Raw genomic sequence first — 19,474 nt, forward strand, 5'->3', positions numbered from 1 at the left:
AAGCAGGTGTTTTCCATTTTGCTAGTAATGCTATTCAAATCATACTGGGCAATGATCTGGTTAAAGTCATTTAGGCAGTACATGGTGATGATACCAATGAATCGAGTCTAGTTGAGGTTTTAAGCAGGGTGAAATGGTTAATCTTGTTGACAGGATTTAGAATTACCATGGAAACAAATCTCTTGATATGTCTATTAGGAATTTTCAGAATTAGCTCAGTTGCGATAGGAAGACTCGCCCTGAACTGTGGGTAGCATCATTCCATATGCTGCAAGTCCTAGACTGCATACAAGGGAAAGCTAGATGGGCACCAGCATTTATCTCTCCTTCTCCCTGCTAATGTGAAGATGTGGTTCTGACATTCAGCCTGCCAGCACAATCGACCCCACCATAATGGACTTCCTCTCAAAATTGTAAGCCAAAGCCAGATGTGGTAGCATGTACCTTTGGTCCCAGCACTCAGGAGGCAGAAGTCGAAGGATCGCCATGAGTTTGAGGTCACCCTGAATTCTAGGTCAGCTTGTGCTAGAGTGAGACCCTACCTCAAAAAACAAAAAAAAAGTAAGCAAAAAATAACCCCTTCCCTTCCTTAAGGTGTTCTGGTTGTTCTGTTTGGGTTGTTGTCCAAGCAATGAGAAAGTAATAAATACAAAACATGAAATCTGACTTGGGACTTGGCCAGAGAACCCTGGGGTGCTCACTCTCACTCGCTCATTTTCTCTCTCTCTCTCTCACACACACACACTCTCACTCTCTGAAGATGAATATGATAGAGTGTGCAGGAAAACACCAAATAATTTTCCTCAGAATTCTGACTGGACGAGCATAATCATGTGGGCTCCCTGAGGCATATGTGGGATGAAGACACCATCTTGGTCCATGGAAGCAGGGAAGCCTATGAACAGGGTCTGTTCAGATAAACTTGTTCCAGTGTACTATGGAGAGAGTCTTTGGGGATCTGAAAGATAAGAATCAGGATATGAGTCCACCAAGAGTCACTTACATCTTGTAAGGTTTATTTCATCTAAGGTGGTGAATACATTAATTTCTAAAATTGTTATCTAGATGGGATTCAGCTACCTATTCTACATGGAAAATTCATGATCTTTAATATGGGGTTGATCATAATAGAACACATCTTCCTACAGTCTTTAAAATGTTGTGGCATGAGACTCATTTTTCCTCTTTTTTTTTTTTTTTTTTGAGTCAAGGTATCATTATGTAGCCTGGACTCACAGTGTACCCAGACTGGCCTCAAATTACCAAAAATCTTCCTGCTTCATCCTCTCAAGCATTGGAATTATAGGTATGTGTTAGGACAACTGGTTTTAATTGTGTTAAACCACTCCACTGATGTAGATGGCCATGCAAGACTGTACATCTTTATGCATGCACACCTAATGAGTTTGAACATAAATATTAATCTGTGAAAACTTAATGTGAACTATGGATAAACATGCCTAACACCCTCCCCTTATTTCCTCTTGCCCTCTTTATTTATGACTGTTATTTTAGCTACGACAATAAGAACACTGTGCTAATATGGAGCAGGCTATTAAGTATAGGCTCCATGTCACATCATAACCCTATAGAGTTGATTTTTGAATACTTGGAACATTCTACCCATCAACTCTCTAGTTTGAAGAAGAGGTTTACCTTCTCCAGTCCCTCTTGACTTCTGAAATACACAGTTTGGTTCTACTCACCTTTATATAATAGACACATACATTTCCTGCAATTACTATGATCTATGCATGGCACCAAATAATTAACAAATACATTTTTATCAGATCCATTTTAGCTATGATTTCTGTCATACTTATGGCTATTATAGTATATCCAAAAGGGCTCATTTTCACTTCCTTATTTATTATATTTTCTTTAACTAGGATGAGAAAGAACACTGGCAGAAGTTGGTCTAATCCCATCTCAGAGGCAGCTATAGAAAAAAAAAAAAAAAAAAAAGAACATTTAAATTAGAAAAGTACTATTCCCTGGGTAATTCATAGCTTCTCTGAGCCTTGCTCTCTTCTATCTAAAGTTTCCAGGAGAAGTAAGTGAATTGGTATTTAAGGCATGGCATGAGATAGTGTGCCACCTGATGAGGAGTTATAAAAATATAGCATAACACAGTGCTCATGAGAGTGGAAGATGATGGCATCCCTTTAGGCACGGTGGGCAGCCTTGGACTATAACTCCTCTCTGAGTGTGCTCGGCATAGCTGCTCTTGCATTATAGATTTCTATAATACTCCTAAATGTATTTTATCTCATTTTTTGCTATATTTTTTTGTTCTCATTTTACAAGTCAAACATTAGTTTGTATTATATATCATGTGATCACATTTGAAGGAAGTGTGGATAGCAAACTCACATTAGTCTCAGTGCTATATTCTCTATTCCTAATGTCTGCATTGGCTTATATAACTTGCATGCATTTAAAATATATTTTGATTATGTACATATCTGACATCAAAATTGTATTTACATTAACATATATTTATCTCAAAACTCGTTGCAATTCCCACATACTTGAGATGGCAAATATTATAGTGAAAAGGGAATAGTGTCTACAAAAGAAAAAAAGTTCAATATTTTTATTTTTAAAATTTGGAGACATTTTTATAATATTCTACCCTTAAATATTTTGTGAAGTGTTATTTTCATGTCAGACATCCTGTGATGCACACATGGTTAGAAGCTTTAACACCATAAAAAAGCTACCCTTCCTTAACACAGAAAGCTAGTGGCTTGAAGGTGATGGATCTACCTGGAATGCAAGCTGTGTCCTTTATTTCTAAAAGCAAGATATATCCCATACACATACACACACACACACACACACACACACACACACACACACATATATGAATTATTTGAAGTTGGATCTCACTCTAGCCCAGGCTGACTTGGAATTCACTATTAGTGAATCATGCAGGCCTCAAACTCAGTGATTTTCCTACCTCAGCCTCCTGAATGCTGAGATTAAAGGTGTACACCACCACACTCAGTAATATTTTGTTTTCAACAATAACATAACACAATATTCCTAAGTAATAAGTATACAAGAAAAAATGGAAGCCAAGTCAAGAATCAGCCACCTTCTATTGTTGAGCCTCTTATCACCGTCATCTAATTTAATGCTTAAAATGGGATGGGGTAAGTTACATTTATTCTTACATATGGTCCAAGACAGGTAGGTTTATAGAAGAGAGCTAATTTGCCCCAGAAGCAGTGGAGCCAAAAGTTAAATCTGTATTTTATTCCTGTTTCTTCACTGTGGTGTGTTTAAGGCTGTGCCCTGAAACATAGGGTGTGAATCAACTGCTTATCTTGTGATTACAAACCATTGCTGATATCAACATGAGCACTTTTCAGGTCTTTGAGTCTTTCTTTGATAATCCTTTTTACTTTGGGGTAATAGCCTGTATTGTGAAAGTGCTTTAGAATCAGGAAATACTCCTAAATGTATTTTATCTCATTTTTTGCTATATCTTTTTTGTTTTCATTTTACAAGTCAAACATTAGTTTGTATTATATATCATGTGATCACATTTGCTTATATAATGAACATAGCTACAGAGAAAAGCTTCATTTCTATGCGTATACAGAGATGCAGATCAATACATATTTGCTAAATAGAACTTAGTGTTTGGCTTTAGAAAAAGAATGAGTCCTTGTTTCTGAGTTATAGTAACTAACTTCTAGCAAACAAATGTAGCCTTTGCCCATAATTGAGGGGAAGAGCTCCAGCAGAGGTCAGAGGATCAAAGTTGAAGAAGCTCAGACTATAGGAGGATTGAAGCCTTGGCTCCTTAAAACATCCAAGACTCAAGCACTGTCCCAGGGCTGACTCCACTGCCATGTCTGCAACGGTCATTCTTGAACGCATGGACAGTCTGCAAGCCTCACATCCCAGACTGTGAAGAGTTTGTCAGAATCAAACCTGGGACCAAAAATAACCATCCAAAAGGAAAAGGGCCGTTTTCAACACTCTACATCAGCCATCAAGATGGTACCATTTTCACAACCCTATCTGTTAAAGAGAAAAGTTAAAAATAATGAAAAGAAAAAAAGGTACCCAAGCAACCTGCTTTGCTGTTCTGATCTGTTGTTCCTCCCTGCTGCAGTATCACTGTGCAGGAAATCTCCAGCCAACTTTTCCTAACCTTCCTTCTCTCTTCAAAGCATTAGAAGTCTGTAGAGATGGTAGGGGACCAAGTCCTACAGAGTCATGTGGAAAGATCATCAGTGATTAGTTTCACATCCATTTATTACACAGGATGTTGAGAACAAAAGACTCTTGCAACTGACATTTTAAAAAGAAGTTTAAAATTTACTGTGTCCTTCCCAGTGACACCACACGTTTTCATGAAGTACGTTTATAACCATTGTAAAGCTGGTTGTCCACAAAAGTGCGTCTGACTAATCCTGTTTGAGAAGCTGTAGCATCCGCAGGTGGGGGAGGGTAGCTGACGTGTTACTCAGAGGTCTGGAGCTGGGCAACAGCTCTACAGGATAATTCAGAAGGATGCCTGCATACTGGTGTGGTTGTCTCCGTCTGTAGCAATGGGTCTACTGAGGCTTGCTGGAGGAAAGGAGAAAATACTTCAGGGGAATCCAGTATTCTGTTTCTCGAAAGGAAGGTGTTGATCGCACTTGAGATGTAACTCTGCATTTAAACTGAGTATGAATAAACTCTGAGTGGCAGGCGAAACCTAGAATGGGTTCAAAATTGGGCCAATGAAAAATGCGGTTCTATTTTCCTTGAAAGCCCAGAGATCATCTTCAATCTATATTTCAATATGATAATGTTGACATATAACTTAGACATAGACAATTCCTGTTGGGGAGGAAGGTCAGACAATTAATCCATTGCATCACCCACATGTGCCAGCTGTTTGAGAGAACTGAAAAAAAAAAAAAACACATAGAAAATTCTTAATATTCTTTGACAGTACAATATTTGTACTTAGATTCTAGCTATTCCAGAATGACGCTTCCCTGTTAGAATGGCCAGTCAATCTCCCTGTATGATGGAAAACAGATGTAAGATTAGGATGCAAAGTAGTTTTCCAGGTCCTTGGTCCCAGCATGCTGCAGAGCCGAGCCCAAGAGTTAACCAGCCAAGTGCTGACACATGTCTTACAGCAAAATATCCCTCACAGCCACAGTTCAAAGGCCTTGCTACCCTCCAGGGCAATTAATACAGCATCACGTTCAATGGTGCTTGAACCAAATCCACTGAATCCCCAGGGGAGAAATAACGAAGCAATCGCCGAGCTCAGACAAGAGCAGCGTGCAATAGTGGCTAAAGTTTCAGTCCCTGAGAACACAGCTTTTCCTGAAATCGCGGGTTATGTTGCAGGCTCACTTGATGGATCTCTGCTGATTGTGAAAGCCACTTCTAGAGCAGTTCTTGAAAGACAACATAAAAACAGCAGCAGAGGAATATCTAAGATAATGAAGAAAGAAAGGAAGGAAGAGAAGAAAATGAAGGAAAGAGGGAGGGAGGGAAGGGAAGCGTAAGGGAGAGTGGAGATAAGTCTAGTTCCTTATGTTCACTCTGCCATCGTAGAGACTTTTCAGTTTGCTGATGGGAGAGAGAGCCACAGACCTCTGCTCATCACCTTAACAAACTGGACCGCACTGCTGGTGTGTCAAGCAGGAGAAATGAGGAGAGGTTGTTTCTAAGATTTGAAGCAAGTAGGGGCTTAATTCCATCCAGGGCAGATGAGTTTGAGAATTATGCTTTCTTGGATGTCCATCGTGTTCCTTCTTTAAGGCTTCTTGGATGGAAATGGCAGCCAGCAACCCACCTTGATTGAAGGTGAAAGCTACATGAAATCTAAACAGTGACAACAGCTTGCAATCTCTTATATATGTAAATTTCAAGCAAAGATATTTTACTTTCAATTAGACCTAGAAACAAGTCTCAGGACCTGCAGCAGAGTGACCAGTCCACCTAAAACAGATTTTTTTTTTGGCTACCAAATATGCCTATGCAGGCACACTTAGCCTCCTTTAGCATTCATTACACAATTAACTATTCACAGGCCACAAGGAGTAGTTCTTCCTTCCAAGCAAGCTGATACAAAAGGTATTGTTGAAGGCATCGTTTTCATCTGCACACTGTCCAGGCTGCACATCTTCTGCAGCCCTTGCAACTCTTCAGTTGATAAGCCCACAAGCTGGTGAGGACAGTGTGACAGCCCACGGGCCTGTGCCAGAGATGTAGTAGGCAGAATATGTGTGAAGCCTTTTACTGCTTCCTCCTCTTAAAGATGGATACAAACTATATAGTGTTCACTAAAGAACACATGCCCAAACAGGTTTTGAATAAAACTCTAAGGATAACTGTACGAAGTTTTGATGGATGTCATTCTATATTTGGTGCTCTGTATGTCTATATACAGAGGTGACTTTATGAGCTCAAAGCCCACGTGTTTCCACACAATGACAGGTATTATGTAGGAGAGAGTGAGAACGTGATCTCAAGCCAGACTGCCCACATTTAGAGCTTGCATTTGTCATTTACTAGCTGTTTTATTTTTTGGCAAATCACTCATGATGTCTAGGCTTGGTTTCTTCATTGATAAACCAGGGACACTATCAATGAGGTGGAAATGAGCTACTGTATATAAAACCCAAGAACATGTGCTGTGCATGTACTAGGCACCATATAAATAGCAGTTATTATTACCTTCTGTAAAGATCCCTGTTCACTTAACAATGAACATTTTTTCCATGTCAATGCACATTTAGGGTTTAATTTTGATTGATGGATGAAATTAAGTGCATTCTATAACTATTATAGTGTACTTTATCACAAAGGTCATTTTTTGACTCCAGTTGACATTATAACAAATGTTAAATATATATGTTTGTGCATTGATACTTCTGATGAATACATGCTAGTAAAATTAATGTATTAAATGTGTACATATTTTTGAAGTTTTTGGATGGGCATGTACTTATGCATAGTAGATAGGATGTGGTATGTGTGTGTGTGTGGTGATGCAGATGGGAAATGCACTGTGTGCATGAGTGTGGAAGCCAAAGGGACATGTCATATGTTCTCCTCCATTACTTACCCACTGGATTCCTTGAAATAGTATTTCACTGATTGCTGAGTTTGCTATTTTTATGAACCCCAGCAATTTTCTAGTCTGCTCCCCACAACACTAAGTTTACAGGCATACTTGGCCATGCCAAGCTGTTTAAGTGGGCCCTGGGGACTCACACCCAGGGGTCTCAGATCCTCTCAAGCCCTTATGCTTGTGCAAGAAGTATTCTTAACAGCTGAGCCATCTCTCCAGCCCATATGTTTGAAGCTTTTGATTTGTATTGCCAAGTTGTTCTCCAGGAAGTTTCCTCCAATTTTGTTTCAACCATCAGTCCATGAAAGAATCCATTCTCCTACATCCTTGCTGACATTAAATATTACCTCTTGGGAATCTTTATTAAATATAATAGTCATTAAAGGTAATGAAACTAAAAGACCTGACTACAAGAAAATGACCTAAGATTAGTTTAGAGTTTTTATTTTTTCTTTCTCTGGCTGGGAAGAGAATTTCAGTTGTATGTTATAGTTATTCATATCCTTGTACATTTATGAATTTTCACAAATGTATATGTATGCATATCTATGCATTAATATACATCTATGTAATATAATCTTTTCTTGAAGAATTCCATTAATGTTATATTTTACTTTTCTGGTGACTTTAGAATTATTTTTCTTCCATGAAAAGAGTAAAATAAAATTATAATGTAAAAGTGTTGTTTCATGAATATATCATAAATTCACAAAGGTATTTTGGGGCTAGAGAGATGACCTAATAGCTAAGATGCTTCCTTTGAAATCAAAGGACCCAGGTTCAATTCCCCAGTACCCTGGTAAGCCAGATGCACATGGTGATACATGTGTCTGGAGTTCATTTGCAGTGGCTAGAACTTTTTTTAGTGGCTAGAATTTTGTTTAGGTGTATATTATATGAACAATAAAAGAATGTAACACAGAAGTTTGATGGGAGGATTAATTAATAGATAGTAATAATATAAATATTAGCACATATAACAAACACATGCATCTCCTCTAGTTGACAAGGTTTTGTCATCTATGGAACCAGTAACTAGTTTCTGCTTTATGAGCCCACACCTGATGTGCCAGGTGTCACGTGGCAGCTTTCAGAACTTGCAATCATGACATCAGGATGCCTGCATCATGTCTGCAGAAATAAACCAGTGACTTTGGGGGCCACTTCTTTCTCCATTTGAATTGCTTAGAAATGTTTTTGCTTTCATCAACTGGCTGTCTATAAATCAGAATTCACTTGATCCTATTGAGAAGCTTGAATTTTTTTTTCAATCTGTCTTATTAGCTGATAAAATGGGGTATGAGACTCAAGATTTAATCTAACATACAACCATCTTTAAATGAAAGTCTTCAAACTGATGGGATTTGTGTTTCCTATTGTAGCCCCTTCTTGATTATCACTGGTCTTGATAGCACCAGAAGTTCCTCTGTAGTTCTCCATAGAAAGAGGATCAAGCCCACACCAACAATCCTGAGGAGCCATTTCTTTCTCTCTTTTCTTAATACCTTCCTTCTGGCCTTGAGGGTAATTAAAAAGGTAGCTATGGAATCATTTGTGAGCAATGGTATTTCTGTTTGTTTTCTTTACCATTATCTTCTTTTTAAAAGCCCTTTTTTCAGGCTAAATGTGTAAAGTTTAAATAGTTTAAAAATAAATATTAAGCTAAGAAATTGTAAATTTTATTTTTTCCCAGAATAATCTGAATAATGATGATAGCTTAAATATTTGTAACTTTTTTCAAGAATAGTTTGAACAGCTAGAGAGACTATCAGAAATCATTAGGAAATATGTCTCTTCCAAAGTGTGTACATTATATACATATACATATACATACATACATACACACACATATATGTGTATATATATATGTGTGTGTGTGTGTACATATATATATATATATATATATATATATATATATATATATATATATATATATACACACATGTATGATTTCAACTTCCAGGGAGGGTACAGAGAAGTTTGTGATGGAAAAATTGGCACTTACTTAAACAATATGCAAGGCTGAAATCCTGATGCCTTCTCAGAAATGCTGAGCTAACCACAGTGGAAGGAACATTAAGTTTGTACAAAATTAGTAAGGCAAATGATTGAAACTCAGTTAATAATAATAATACTAATAATAAGAAGAAGAAGAAGAAAAGAAGAAGAAGCTAAATTTTGGGATCGTTCACTAAATTTATAGGTGAGCACAATAGAAATCTTTGCAGAAAGAACTATGGTAACAAAAACAGAATGTAGGGCTGGAGAGATGGCTTAGCAGTTAAGCGCTTGCCTGTGAAGCCTAAGGATCCCAGTTCAAGGCTCGATTCCCCAGGACCCACGTTAGCCAGATGCACAAGGGGGCGCACGCGTCTGGAGTTCGTTTGCAGAGGCTGGAAGTTCTGGAGCGCTCATTCTCTCCCTCCCTCTCTCTCTCTCTCTCTCTCTCTCTCTCTCTCTCTCTCTCTCTTGCTCTCAAATAAATAAATAAAAACAAACAAAAAATTAAAAGAAAACAGAATGTATAAACTTGGTGCCTGCCGAATGGATTGGTGTTGGTGGTGGTAGTGCAGTGTATGTGTGTGGTGGCAGGGAATCATGCCAGGAGACCATGTGGACAGAAGTCAATTCAGTGTTAATTGTAAAAGGTGATACAATGGGTTTGAAAAGAAGCCTTGAGTGTAATGGAGACATATGTGAGAATGAGCAATTGTCAAAGGAACATCTTGTCAAGGACAGTCCAGTGACTCAAAGCTGAGATTTTAATATACATCATGCATCATAGTACTGTGGTAGGCATCAGCTACAGGTTGCACTAAAACAAAACCAAACATGTGCTTTGGGGACAGACAAAAAATGCCAAGTTCAAGAAATGGTCTGTTGTGTTTTGAGGCATATTCATTGTTTGAATACTTCCTTATCTGTAGTCCATGGAATCTATGTAAGAGGGAACCTTTAGAGATATCAAGCAAAACGAAGCCTGCATATTATGACATTCAGCTTTCTGTTCCTAACAAATGCCAGAGATAATCCACTTATAAAGAAAAAGAGGTTAATTTGGGTTCATAGTCTTGGCTATTTCACATTGTGTGCTGGTGGTGTGTGGGGCTGTGGTAACATAACACTTCACGATAAAAGTGTATGGTGGGATAAAACCATTCACCTCATGGCCAGGATGAAAGAGAGAGGGCGAGAGAGAGAGGAGAGAGAGCACCTAGAGTTCCATTATTCCCCTTAAGGGCACACCTTTAGCGAACGGAAAACTCCCACTAGGCTCACATACCTAAAGATTCTACCACTTCCTTTAATGTTTAGTCTGGGAACCAAGCATTTAGCAAATGGGCCTTTGGGGGAATGCCAGATCCAAGCAGCAGCACAGAGTCAGGAGGGGTTAGCTCTTTCCTCTTGCAGTGTCAAAGGTCAGCTAGTTTCTCCGTCTGACTGGCATGATGGCCCATCAGGGGACAGGGAGTCCAGTTTGCAAAGCGCACACGTGACTTAGATCCTGAAAGAAGTGTTTGCATAAACCCTGGAAACATCTTGCTGATCTAGCATCTTGGTTTTTTTAAATATATTTTATTAAATTTCTATCATTTATCTTACCTTTCACCCTGATACTTTGTGTGTGTGTGTGTGTGTGTGTGTGTGTGTGTTTTACTACCCACCCACATGAAGTAAAGTAAATGAACCAATAAAGACCATTACACATTAGAAAAACTGAGGAATTTGAGAGTCATATTAATACAAGCCTAAGCAAGTGTTTTTGGTTGGCTATAGTTATGAAGGTATGAGCAAATTCATAATTGAGGGGAAAAGGTAGACCCAGGAGACAGATTGCAAAACTTGTTTCTAACTAATTTCCTGGGTTAAACTTAGAATCTCATTTCATTGGGAACTTAACTTTGTACAAGGTGAAAAGGCAGCTATGTTAAAGGCTCTAAGCATGATATGTTGAAAGACTGAAAATTTCTTGATGGTGGGTTCCATGGGAAATGAGTATGAAAACTGTGCTAAAAGAATAAAAAAATCCCACATTGTTCCATATGAATTCATTTAAAATTTAAATATGACAGAATCTGAGGATTTTGTCCAATGCCTACTGGATATGGTGAAGGAAAGAGTTGAGAACTTTATGACATCTTAACTTCTTAGTCAGTGGGAGCACATGCCTCTGGGCTATGCTGTCAGCAGGAATCTATTGCTTTTGTCAGATATTTTATTAGATTTTTTTTCCTTAGCTACCATGCTTAACAAAAATGTAATTCCTGAGCCAAATTATGATGCCATTCAGATTTTTATCACAAGTCCCTGGGTTACTTCGTATGACAAATTGTGAATTTTAGATCTAAGATGTGCTTCTGGGCATATCCACCCAATGACTGATGAAATTATTCATAAAAGACACATTTAATAGATTTGTGGTCACCATATCTGATGTTAGTGCCTTTGGGAAGTGCCTGTCTGTGTTGGTGACATAGATATCTTTCCTGTAGCTATCTTTGCGGCCTAAAGGTCTGGAAGACTTAAAATGGTTTAAAGATTGTCTGTCACTTCTCGTCTCCTTTTCCTCCCACAGGAAGCCTTGCTTAGATGAATTGACAATAAATACCTCTTGAGGATAACAACTCTCATCTGTGGAGCAACAGCTCTAGGTGTCAAGTATGTGCTCTGCTTTGTAACTGGAACTTGGTTCTCCTCATATCACTCAGATGGCAGACTCACTTAGGCTCACAGATTAATTAACCACCATGAGGTCACATAGCTGAAAGGACAGGTGCTGTGTCCCATTGGACACATCTGGCATAGGAAACATGCCTGTTCTTGCTGGTCAAAATATGCTAAAGTCCAGCCTTGGATGTCCGCTTGGTTCAAGTATCCCATAAGGTGTTTGAGAGTTAGAGGATTCAGGAGCAAACAAGACAGACATATGGGTGCACAATTTGAGTACATTCACCTGTGAGGTTCACAAACGCTGCCACAGATGCAACTCCATGACAACATTTTCAATGGTTTGACTAAAATAATTCTTAAACTTTCAATGAATTTTGGGCTTAACCTTGAATCTGAAAAAATTTAGAAAGGACATCAGTGGATAGCAAGTCTTAATATCAAATAATTTGTGCCTAGCATTAAAAGTTATTAATGGGAAAAGGCCACAACCATTATTTTGAAATCTAGGAAAATAATATGATATGGTCAATATTTAATACTTCCATCTAACTCAATGTAGTCCTGAAGACCTTGGTGGATGAGAGAGCTGCAAAGGTAGACCTTATATTTCTAGAATATTATGAAAGAGAAAAGATAAGTTAACATAGATTTTTTTTTCCCAGAGAGAACTGTGTATTTCTAAAATATGTAGCAGGTAAATTAGAAATTTTGATGTTTGCTAAAGTTAAAAATATAGGATAAAAATTTAAATATATATGTAGGATAATGAAATGTATGTCCTGCTTTGTGATTATTTGTATAATTTGTAAAATTTTGTATAGTTTATAATAATTTGTAATTATTTTGGAAAGACTATTTTATTTTTGTGGGTGCACATTGCAATGCTTAAGTTGCAAAGTGAGGAAGCTTAGAGAACCCATAACGGTAGGAAAATAAGTGATTTTCATTCTTTCCTAAACCTCTGCAAAATTATGCTTTCAGTAATCTTTTGCCATTTTATATGGAACTGTCTTATTAACTCTGAAATAATTCTGCAGTCAAAATAGTTTAAGTGTGACCACAGACTCTCATCTGTAGACAGAACACATCATAAACACTTTTGTATTATAGAAATTTCCAAATAAATGAGACTTTGAAACCCTTACTTGGATCATGCCTGTGGTCACCTTCAGTATCCCGCCAGCTGAGCTTCCAGCCAGGGTGGCTCAACTGAAATCTCAGAATGCATTTCTGAAATTGTTGCCTGGGTTTTGTATTTTATAGTTGTTTTAATCACAGCATTCATTAATGTTTTGTACTTTTCAGAAAGCAGAGAATGGCACTTCTTAGATAGCGTTATCAATGCTGTCTTAAATTCGCTTTTTAAAAGAACACTCAAATGATAAATCATTTTTTAACTTTATTACTTCTTATCCATTTCCCCTTCAAACTAAAGTAATAAGATCACATTTGCATACAACTGTAATAGCTTAAACACTGTGAGTGTGTGTGTGTGTGTGTGTGTGTGTGGATGACAGGTTGAGTGTTGATTTTAAGAAAGAAAAGGCAGTAGTTACCTTAGCATGATAGAGTAATCTTGGCTTTCATCTGAATCAAAGAATTCAGGCACTGTACCTTTTAATTTATTTTCTAGAAGTATCATTGAATATTAGGACAAGTAAATTATTTGGTAGTATTACAGTTCTTTTTGGCAAAGTCTGTTATTAGAAAATACTGGGCTTGACTATAAGGCAGTGAGAGTAGCTTCCATTGTTGGATAATGTTGTTGTTCCTGCTTCTCTCTTTATAGAATTATTTATTGTGATTACAGGAATAGGAGCATTTAACATCACACACACACACACACACACACACACACACACACACACACACACACACATAATCCCGTCGCTAAAATAATCTCCAGCACTGCTCTGCACATTTTAGCACACAGGTTGACTCATTTGAAGTTGTCTGGGAATTAATCATTCACCGTCTCCACAAAGTCAGAAACTTGCTTGTCCTCTAGCTACGCAGGGTACTGCACGGTTTGCGATAAACAGAAAATCCTGCCATGTAGACGTTGCTACGCTATGACGGAGACATACTTTTTGTTTTGTTTTACATCTTTCATTGCCCTCCAGGGGGAAATCAGCATTTTTAAATATCCAGAAGATTTGTTTGGGGTTGTTGGTGTCACAATGATTTGTAGTCCTATTAAAGTGACATTTGTTGATGACATGATACAGCGCGTTGCATCATTTCATCTCAGCATGAAAACCCACTGATCTTTTCATCGCCGCACAGGTAATCTACTAACCCGCGGCTCTAATGTGATCAGCCGTACCACTACCACAGGCATTTGCATAAGTGCTTCTCTGAGATGGACTGAATTCCTAATTCAAAGTCACATCAAGGAAAAATAGCTGTTGCAGAATGATTTATCCCTTTATTGACTAAATGAAATTATTCAAATCCTCAGATCTACTTTCTCTCCTTTAGCGTTAGAATTTCAAGTGAATATACCCCAGTCCGGTTTCTGTATCTTAAACAGCCCAACACACACACATACACACACACACACGCACACACACACACACACACACACACACACTTACAAAAATAGAACTTTGTAAAGATAACATGGAGTATCTTTGCATTACATTCAACTATTTTCTCATTCAATTTGTTTGTATGGAATAATTAAGGTAATTAGATCACCCTATTTGGCATGATACTGTAAGCATTTTCACACACACTCTATTTACATAAGGCAACTTTCCTTAGTGTCTCCATTAACAGAAGAAATAAAATAGAATAAAATAAATGAGACCAGGTAGCAACAAAGCAGGGAGAAGTGTGTACTTCTTTGAAACATACTTGATTCTACCTGTTATTTGTCACAAAAGGAGACATGGCCAAAGTGTCAGGAGGTCTCATTGCGAAGAATGGAATAAATCTCATAGTTCCTCTTGAGCACCATGGATGGAGAAAAATACTTGTTAAAGTATCAAGGAGAACAAAATGAATAAATATTGCTCTTGTCAATTTTTAAAGTGCCAAATCATTTGATGAAGTGTCGTGTTTTTCTTGTAGATGTGTATCATATACTTCTCTAAACTGAGTTTTGAAGTTCAAGGCTAAAGCTTTCAAGGTAGCTTTGTGTTAAAATATCAAAAACGGGCTTGGAGAGATGGCTTAGCAGTCAAAGCACTCATGTGTGACTTTCCAGGTCCCACATAAGCCAGATGCACAAGGTGATACAAGTGCCTAAGGCAGCCTATGCACACGAGGTGGTGCATGCATCTGGAGCCCAGTTACAGTGGCTTGAGGCCCTGGTGCACCAATTCTGTCTATTCTCTCTCTCTCTCGGCCTCTCACATAAAAAAAAAAAAAAAAAATCAAAAGGGCAGTTGTCTCCTGGGACATTGTTTTATTCCATGTGAAATGAAGACATTGGCCCTTTCATAAAACATACTATTTTCCTACCTGATGTTACAAACTGGTAAGATTTGGGGATTTTGGGTGAGTTCCAAGTTTCTGAATCCACTCACCTTTGCCCATCAATATTTGAAACCTGTCAGTTCCTTACATTAAGCCCATGTGATGACAGACAACAAACTGGAGGTGAGGCTGTGATAAGGTCCACTTACTTCACAAGGTCTCACATTCAGCCTCTGGCCACATGACTGGCTCCGAGGATGAGCTGTGACAAATCAGAGAGCCACATTTTAATTCTACACCCAAGCTATTCTTTTAAAGTCATCTCTCAGGCTGGAGAAATGGCTTAGTGGTTAAGCGTTTGCCTGTGAAGTCTAAGGACCCCAGTTCGAGGCTCGGTTCCCCAGGTCCCACATTAGCCAGATGCACAAGGGGGCACATGCGTCTGGAGTTCGTTTGCTGTGGCTGGAAGCCCTGGTGCGCCCATTCTCTCTTTCTCCCTCTATCTATCTTTCTCTCTGTGTCTGTCGCTCTCAAATAAATAAATAAAAAATGAACAAAAAAATTAAAAAAAATAAAGTCATCCCTCATCCTCCCATATCCTTAGAAAATGCAAAAACTTCAGTTTGTGGGAATTTAGTGTGTAAAGTTGGACCCCTTAAAAATAAACGTATATTATAGCTTCAGATACCAATATTAGAAATATATTGCCAGTACAATTATAACTTCTAGAATTAAAGTTACATGGTATTGTCAGTACATATTTCCATTTTAAGTTTTAATAATGTGACATAAATGGAAATAGGACTTTTGAAATCATAATACAATATAAGTGGAATTTAGGGCTCTAGCTTCTGCTTATAAACTACTCACATCTGTCAATTTTATTAAGCTTGTTGCTGTTCATTCTTAAGTGCCCCACTGTTTCAAATAAAGAAAAGGGGGAAAGTATACAGATAAATAACACTGAAAACTAATTTTTGAAATGTTTGTTGACTGAATTGATTACTCAAGATATTTCACAGAATGAAAAGTCAATGGACAGAATGGCAAGAGTACAGTGGCATCTAAACAGAAATGTCTATTTTCTATTTTTTTCTTTTTTAAAAAAAATATTTATTTGAGAGGGGTAGGGGGAGAGAATGGGCCCACCAGGACCTCTAGCCACTGCAAACATGCGCTGTCTTGTGCATCTGGCTTATGTGGGTCCTGGAGAGTTGAACCTGGATCCTTTGGCATTGCAGGCAAACACCTTAACTGCTAAGCCATCTCTCCAGCCCCAGAAATGTCTATTTTATAGCTTATAATATAACTAAGACATTTTTTGCCTTTCATATTTTTTTAGAATTTTGAACTTCTTTTCAACTGAAGGAACTTAGAGATTAGATGTTTTGTAAATATACAACTTTAATATGAAGTATTTTTCCCTGCTCTGTCCTATGGGTTTTATAGTCTTTGTGGACTGAGAGGACTGACCCTAATAATACTTGAAAACAACAGCCCAGTTCAGTTTGATATTTCAGCTGTTTAAAATGAAAACAGAATAGAAGCTGAGTTAACACAACTTTTCTTCATTTGTTTTTCCCCAAGCATATGATAGCAATTCTCAAACCAGAAACGTGACTTGAAAAACTCAATTGCAATCTGTTTTGGGTTAGTGAACAGTTAGGAGAATCCATGCCAGTCTTCATGGAGTTGGACAGTTCTTGGATCATCACAACGTGTGTGTGTGTGTGTGTGTGTGTGTGCGCGTGCGTATGTGTGTGGGCCCATGCATATGTGACTGTGCATGTGTATTTGTGTGATTATGCATGTAGAAGCCAGAGGCTGATGTCCGGTATCTTCATCTGTTGCTTTCTACCTTAAGTGTTGAACCAAAGTCTCTCTTCTGACTCTGGAACTCACCGATTCAGCTAGTCCATGTAGCCATAAAGCCCTAGGGATCCTCCTGCCTCCACCTTCCCAGGGCTGGGGTTCCAGGGTCACATTATCATTCCTGGCATCTTATGTGGATGCTGAGGATCCAAATTCAGGCCCTCCTGCTTGTGTAGCAACCACTTTACCCACTGAGCCCCTAGTCACGAATTTTAAATGTTAAGTACACCAGTATTTAAACAAAAATATTTTTATTTGAAAGTCCAAATAGTCCTAAGAAGAAACATTATTCTGAGCATTTAATTGATGTTCCCAATGAGTTGAAAAGTTTGATTTTTAGATGTGTTTGCTAAACTGAATATTTCTCACTCTCTCTCTCTCTCTTTTTTTTTTTTTTTTTTTTTTTTTGTTTTTTGAGGTAGGGTCTCACTCTGGTTCAGGCTGACCTGGAATTAACTATGTAGTCTCAGGGTGGCCTGGAACACACGGCAATCCTTCTACCTTCACCTCCCTAGTGTTAGGATTAAAGGCCTGCGCCACCACGCCTGGCTTCTTTTTTTTTTTTTATTTTTTATTGACAACTTCCATGACTGTAAAAAATATCCCATTGTAATTTCCTCCCTTGCTCAACTTTCCCCTTTGAAACTCACTCTCCATCACATCCCCTTGCCCTCTCAGTCAGTCTCTCTTTTCTGTGATGTCATGATCTTTTCCTCCTATTATGATGGTCTTGTGTAGGTAGTGTCAGGCACTGTGAGGTCATGGATATCCAGGCCATTTTGTGTCTGGAGGAGCACGTTGTAAGGAGTCCTACCCTTCCTCTGGCTCTTACATTCTTTCCGCCACCTATTTCGGCAATGGATCCTAAGCTTTGGAAGGTGTAGTAGAGAAATTTCAGTGCTGAGCACTCCTCTATCACTTCTTCTAATTGTTAAATTCTCATAATGCATATGAATCAATTTTAATATATTTTATGATGGGTGGATGAGGCTGTCCATTGTACCATTTCTTTGTATTCTCAGGCATGGTTTGGCAGTGTAAGAACTCTGTATCATTAACAAGTTCAATAAAAAGTAAATATATGGGGCTGGAGAGATGGCTTAGTGGTTAAGTGCTTGCCTGTGAAGCCTAAGGACCCCGGTTCGAGGCTCGGTTCCCCAGGTCCAACGTTAGCCAGATGCACAAGGGGGCTCACGCGTCTGGAGTTCGTTTGCAGAGGCTGGAAGCCCTGACATGCCCATTCTCTCTCTCTCCCTCTATCTGTCTTTCTCTGTGTGTCTGTCACTCTCAAATAAATAAATAAAAAATTAAAAATAAAATAAAATAAAATAAAAAAGTAAATATATGGAAAAAATAAATAAACTGAATACTTCTTACCCTATATAGACATTATATAATTTTCATTACTCATTACCTAAAACAGTTCTCTTCCAGCAAAAGGAAACTGAGAAAATAATATGAATATTTTCATGGTGAGAATGACCATTTCATGGAGGTTTGTAGTTTGCAGAGAACTTATCACATAAGTCATCTGTCTTAATTCTTCCACCAGCTTGGTGAGGAGCCCTGCATTGTCCTCACGGTTATTGAGAAGGACAATAGATGTGCTCAACATCTCCTTGCTAGGAGGAGCTCATTGATTCTAGGCATTATCATGTCCACATCATTTAAACTGAAGTGAAAACCACTAAACCACTATCCTCATGTTTCTGATAGTGGACAATAATTTGAAAATGTCCAGGTAATTATCAGTCTCCATAGAAGATGTACTAAAGTGCACAGGAAATACTGCCTAAGTGTAACTACCAAATGTCACTCTCACTCTCTTCTGTGAAGTTGTTCTTAATGCAAACAGTTATCTGACAGGAAAATTAGCATCTGAAATATATGAAGAACTCAAAAAATTAGATAGCAAAAGAGCAAAGAATTTGATCAATAAATGGGCAAATGAATTGAACAGATAGTATTCAAAGGACAACTTACTCATGGGCGATAAATACATGAAGAAGATGCTCAACATGCTTTGCCATGAGGGAAAGGCAAACCAAAACTACATTGCATGTTCCCTCTCATACTAGACAGAATGACTATCATCAAGGAAATAAAACAAACTATGAAAACCTAAAAACACTGGTAAAAATGTGGAGAATGTGAAACCCTTATACACTGCTGGTGAAAAAGTAAAGTAGTTCAGCCAATGTGGAAATCAGGATGGAGGTTCTTCAAAAAAACTGCTAACAGAACTACCACATGATCCAGCTACATAACTCTGTGGGGTGAGGAGGGTATATGCTGATAAACTGTAAGGCAGCATTTCACAGATGGATTTGCACATATGGTACCAGTCAGGATGTCCATCACTGGATGAATGGGGGAAGAAAACATAATACAAATACACAGTGGTGTATT

The sequence above is a fragment of the Jaculus jaculus genome, chromosome 4, assembly GCF_020740685.1.
Source record: "Jaculus jaculus isolate mJacJac1 chromosome 4, mJacJac1.mat.Y.cur, whole genome shotgun sequence".
In the NCBI taxonomy this organism is placed as follows: Eukaryota; Metazoa; Chordata; class Mammalia; order Rodentia; family Dipodidae; genus Jaculus; species Jaculus jaculus.